Source organism: Rattus norvegicus, chromosome 20 (genome assembly GCF_036323735.1).
Source record: "Rattus norvegicus strain BN/NHsdMcwi chromosome 20, GRCr8, whole genome shotgun sequence".
NCBI classification, from domain to species: domain Eukaryota; kingdom Metazoa; phylum Chordata; class Mammalia; order Rodentia; family Muridae; genus Rattus; species Rattus norvegicus.
The window spans coordinates 29,449,135-29,455,134 of NC_086038.1; the positions used below are offsets into that span (position 1 = coordinate 29,449,135).

General features: G+C 50.3%; 1 long non-coding RNA gene across 2 annotated transcripts in view; it reads left to right on the plus strand.

The window, feature by feature from the left end:
* The window catches only part of LOC102555625 (uncharacterized), a 28,385-nt gene extending 22,852 nt beyond the window's left edge, over positions 1-5,533 (plus strand). For both annotated transcript variants that reach the window (XR_010060842.1, XR_010060843.1), the window contains one exon: positions 987-5,533. This is a non-coding gene — a long non-coding RNA (uncharacterized LOC102555625). The remainder of the gene's footprint in view (positions 1-986) is intronic.
* The last annotated feature ends 467 nt before the right edge of the window (positions 5,534-6,000 follow it).

Genomic DNA, 6,000 nt, shown 5'->3' on the forward strand with positions numbered 1-6,000 from the left:
GGTCTTGTGTGGTGATCCCAGCTTCCGTGAGTTCATGAGTGTAAGAGCCTTGCCAGCCGGGGAGATGCCACTTTACAAGACTTCTCCCCATCTGCTGGTTCTTAGTCTTTCTGCCCCCCTCTTCCATGATCCTCCTTATATTTGTAATATAGATATATCAAATATATGATAAATAGATATAGATAGGTAGGTAATAGAGATAGATATGTAGATATAGATTTGTGGTATATATTTGTAACTCACTGATTCCAATTAGTGCTTCCTGTTGGCCTGTTGCCTGATGTCATTGGCTTGGTCTTGTGTGGTGATCCCAGCTTCCGTGAGTTCATGAGTGTAAGAGCCTTGCCAGCCGGGGAGATGCCACTTTACAAGACTTCTCCCCATCTGCTGGTTCTTAGTCTTTCTGCCCCCCTCTTCCATGATCCTCCTTATGTTTTGGGGGTAGGGTTGATTTTAAGTCCCATTTAGGGCCAAACAGTCAACAGTCACCCATTCTGTGCACGTCCGTCAGTCCCTAGTCTCTGCATTACCTGAGGTCCACTCCAGAAAGAGGCTCTGTGTACCTCTACATAAAGCGTCAGGTTCCAAAGAGGCTTTGCAGACGCGGTCTGGGGGACACAAGCAACAGAAGCCAACGCCAGTCTCACAGACTTTGAATCTGTTGACTCCAAGAATCAATGGACAGGGCTGTAAATCCTAGTTCCCAGACCACAGGTCAAGCTAGTGCGGGGAGGGCATGGCCACTGACCATGGGAGGTCAGTGCTCTCCTGACTACACAGTTGCCCACTGTGACTTCACGTGGACGGTCACTGCTAGAACGAGGCGGCCATCCAGGGCCCAGGTGCCATGCAGCATGGCCCACATAACCAGTAGACCTTGCACTGAGGTCAGTAGCAGCAGGCAGGAGTGGAAATTCTCCAGCTCTAGAAAGAGGGTTCCGATTTGGGGCAGGAAACTCACCAGTGGCCATTCTTGTTTAACACAGCCCACCTTTGGCAAGCGTCCACGGGCAGACAGGCCACAGGAGAGGCGGGGATAAAAATAGCAGCTCAGCTGAGCGTCTGCCATGTGCCAGCCACTCTTGAGAAGCACATCAAAAATCAGCTCATCCAAGCCTCAGCTCCCCACGGTGGAGGTGCTGTCACGCCTCTGTCTCGCCGCAGGAAGACTGACAACCAACCGTGCAGCCAGCAAGAAGCACGCGGTTACCTCGTCCAGCACCACGACAAACGCCTGGTGTGTTACCCACATCCTAAGAGAATGAAGGTTGTTTGGGCTCACAGTTCAGACTCGTAGATAAGCAGCACGTGCTGAGGGCGAGCACAGCGGAGCAAGGCTGCTCAGAAGCTCGTGACCCAGAAATCAAAACTGAGAAGAGGAAGAGACAGCACTGGAAGGAGGCCTCAGGATCGACACATGAGGACAAACCCACTCTGAGCATCTCCCACCAGGCCTCAGTTTTTAAGGTTTCTGCCATTGCTGCCTGTGAGTGGTGCCAGGCCCCCCCCCCCTCTCTCTCTCCTCTGTCTCTCTTTCTCTCTGTATGTGTGTGTGTTCAAGAGTGTGTGTGTGTATGTGGGTGTGTTCAGGTGTGTGTGCATAGTGTGTGTAGTGTATGTATGTGTGTGTATGTTTGTGTGTGTATGTTTGTGTGTGTGTGTGTATGTATGTTCAGGAGTGTATGTGTGTGTGTGTGTTCAGGTTTGTATGTGTAGTGTGTGTAGTACATATGTGTGTATATGTTCATGTGTGTGTGTGCGTGTGTGTATGTATGTTCAGGAGTGTGTGTGTGTATGTGTGTTCAGGTGTATGTTCAGGAGTGTGTGTGTGTTCAGGTGTGTGTGTGTGTGTGTGTTTAGGAGTGTGTGGTGTTCAGGAGAGTGTGTGTAGTGTGTGTGTATGTTTGTGTGTGTGTGTGTGTGTGTGTGTGTGTGTGTGTGTGTGTGTGTTCAGGTGTGCTTGCTCATGTAGACTCATGTAGAGGTCATGGGTTGACACTGAGTCCAGCCTCTTCTGCTTTCCCCCTTTCCTTCTGAGACCTCTTACTGAACCTGGAGCTCAGTACACTGAAGGCCAGCACACCCCTGGATCTGTCTGTCTCCACCTCCCAGCACTAAGGTGACAGATGTACCCCACCATGCCTGCTTTCCACATAGGTACTGAAGACCTGAGCTACTTCACCCACTGAGGTATCTCCTTGACCTCAGATAGCCTTAGTCCTGGGTGAAGAAGACAGCATTGTCCCCAGCGGGCAGAGGTAACACAAGGTCCTGAACTTGAACCAGCACTGCCAAGCAGACAAGAGCCTGGGCATGGGTAGGGATGGGGGTGTGGGGGATGATTAGATACTTTCCGGAAAACACGAGAAAGGGGCAGCGGGGAAGGGAGAGCCTTTCCTTTGGAGCCCGTCCTGCCTCAGCTCCCTGGCTGACCTCAGAGACTCATTGCAACCTGGAATTGGTTGAGATCTGGCAGGCTCACACTTTGAATGCTTGGTCGTCAGCTGGTGACTCTAATTTGGGGAGCTGTGGGGACTTCAGAGGTAGAGATTGGCTGATGACAGGCGACTGGAGGCAGGCAGACCTTTGATGGTGACAGCGTCTCCTGGTTTTAGAAAGCTCTCTTCATTCCTATCCCAGCCTGAGGTGAACAGTCAGGATCTCGCACTCCCGCTACCATGGATAGAACCACTTCACTGTGCCTTTGCTACCACAATGGATTAAAATCCCCCCGAAACCCTGAGCCGAAATAAGCCACCCCTCCCTTATGTTTTTGTGTTGGGCATCCGGTCATGGTGACACAGAGTTAACACAAAGATGCTGAAGCTAACAGAAGTTAGCAAGGCCTCCACCCCGCAGGCCCCACCTAGTGGAAGGCTGAGCCAGCTCTGCCCGCCAGTGCCGGCTGTTACCATTAGTGAGAAAGGCACTTTTGAGATCTTGATCACATGAGATCTAGGCAGGGAGGGAATGCGGTGGAATCACCCGGACACTAAATGTCAGTGTATCCATGCCTGGCTAGGCTCCCATGCCTCAGGCCGCATCCAGTGGTCCAGGGCGTACCACTGAGTCTGGTGTATATCAAGGATGGAGAATTCCTGGTCCCCAGGATCGAGACTTCCCTTGTGCCTGCAGAGGTTTGGAGGAGCTCCTTGCTCTGCTCTGTCCACTACTATATATGTCAAGAGAGGCGGTTCCCCGAGTGGGTAATCAGATGTCACCATGTGAACTATGTCACCATGTCACTATGAGGAGGAACGAGAGGCTCCTCATGGAAGTAAACCCAAGATACTCAGTGCTGGAGAGGCCAAGGGACCCTGCAGAGCCAGAGCTGTGGAGAGAAACCACAGCCAGGAGAAAGATCTTCCTCCTCTAGGTAACCCCAACCCTGACTGACAGTCTGGTAACAAACAGGCAGGAGGCATCTCTTCTTAGACAACCCCTTGCTCATAACCAGAAGCTCCTCATGACCTCATGGTGGAGCCTACGTATGTGTGCATATGTGTGCATATGTGTGCAGGTGTATGCATGTGTCCATGTGTCCATATGTGTTGTGCATGTGTATAACTATGTTGGTAGGCATGTGTACATGTGTGTTTTTTTTGTGTGTATATGTATGTATATGTGTGTACATGTGTGTATGTGCTTATGTGTGTATGTGTGAACATGTGCATGTGTATATGTATGTGTTCATATGTATAGGTGTGCATATGCACTCACATGTGCTTATGTGCATGTGTGTTTTATGTGTGTATGTGTGTGTGCACTCACATGTGCTGTGTGTGCATGTATACATGGTATATATATTGTGTGTATGCACATTCATGTGCATTCACATGTACTTATGACTTATGTGCATGTGTTTGTGTGTGAGTGCATTCACATGTACTGTGTGTATGCATGTGTACACATTTTGTGCATGTGTGCATGTACATGTGTGCTCACATGTATTTATGTGCATGTGTTTGTGTGTGTTCATGCACACACTTGCATGTGCTGTATGTATATGTGTTTGCATGTGTGACAGAGAGACCTACCTGTCCTTTCTCTCTTGTACCAGTACCATACATCCTTAGCTCTCCTATTCCCTAGTCTGCTCTCTGAACACCCCCAGGCTTCATCTAGCTCTGCTTCTTTAATCGCCTTTCTTTTCCCATGTTCATTGCTATGTCCCACACACTTCTACTTGTTAACTGCCTCGTGACATGTTCCAGAACAGTGTTATTGTCCCTTAAGCTACTGTCATCCCATAGCACACTTCCTCTCCCATGGTAGACAATGGCACTGACTCAAGGCCACACTTCTGGGCCCAAATCACTTTGTGAAAACGTCTTTGGATGTATCCTCCCTGCTTTGGGGGGCTCTTGGTTGTCTTTCCTTCCATAGGAAGGGTAAGTGTGTGGAGAGAGTCCTCAGTCCCTTTCTGCCTCAAGCATCTGTCTTCATCAGGCAGGAGAGGGACCTGGGTCTGCTCACTCAGTTCGCTTTCTGTAAAAATCATGTGGCAGTTTGAGGGCTCAAATCTGCCATCTTTCTAATCTCCAAGGTCTTGGCAATGTCTCCTCCATTCTGGGTGGTTGGAGCGAGGGTGAGCTGAGGCTGGCAGACCCCATGTGGGTTTTCCTGCCAGCTGAGAGGCCAGACCAATGGGTTTCCAGTTCTGCCACCCTCCACTGAGAACTCAAACTCCTGCCATGAGAGCCTAAGGGGAGAGATATTTATGGTTTAATAACTGGCCTATTGATTCTCATTTATATGCCGCCAATGGGGCTTACCCGAGGAAGCGGAGGTGAAGGGGATGTTTGTAAATACGTTTCTGGCCTGCCCATCACTCAGCCTGCCAGCCTCGCTTGTGAGCAAGAGGTGAGCCAGGTTAATAGACTGCACGCCCTCTGTTTAGCTAAGGCCCGACACACAGCCTGGGGACACCAGCCACACAGGCCAATTGTGCACCCTCCCGAGCCCCAGTCTTTCTAGGTTCTCTTCAGTGTTGGCCAATAATAATTCCACAATCACCATCACGACTCACCAAGAACAAGAGGGCATAATACCCCACTTAATGGGTAAGAACACAAAAGCAGATTCACTCCTTCTAGCCCAGTGCCTGACCACAGCCACTCCCTGCGCTTCTGAAGTGATTTTAAAGTCCTGTGGCCAGAACTGCTGAGAAGACAGTTTGGAGCAGCACTCCTAGCCACTGTTAGGTGACAGTGACAGTTTGTATAAGCTTGGCTCAAGGAGTGGCACTATTAGGAGGTGTGGCCTTGTTGGAGTGGGTGTGGCCTTGGAGTGGGTGTGGTCTTGTTGGAGTGGGTGTGGCCTTGTTAGAGTGGGTGTGTCATTGTGGGCGTGGGCTTAAGACCCTTGTCCTAGCTGCTTGGAAGTCAGTCTTCTTGCAGCCTTCAGATAAAGATGAACTCTCAGCTCCTCCTGCACCATGCCTGCCTGGACGCTGCCATGCCTCTCACTTTGATGATAACGGACTGAACTTCTGAACCTGTATGCCAGCCCCAAATAAATGTTGTCCTTATAAGAGTTGCCTTGGTCATGGTGTCTGCTCACAGCAGTAAAACCCTAAGACAGAGACCAACCTCTTTGCAAGCTACCATAAAGCTATGACCATGCTTCCTTGTGAGGGAGGCTTCAGGTCAGCAGGCCGATGGGACGAGGTTTGTGTCATTAGAAGGCTAGAGGAGGACCTTGTAGGGGACAGCTGGGTCCCTGCATCACCCCGTCAGGCTGGGCAGGGTTTGCTCTCATGGACAGTGTCAGGAAACTCTAAGCACCTGTATAAATTTCCACTTACCTCCATTTTGTGATCAGGCTACTGGCCAGGCCAGTGGGAAGATATGGGCCAGAGATGTGGGAAGGGCCTTAGCTAAAGCCACAGACTCAGGCAGACAGGGAGCACCAATGTAGCCTCCCCAAAAGCAATGCTCCCTCCACTGTTCCTCAGCAACTTGCTTCTTTCCCCATGCACGGAACTGAACACACAGGAAT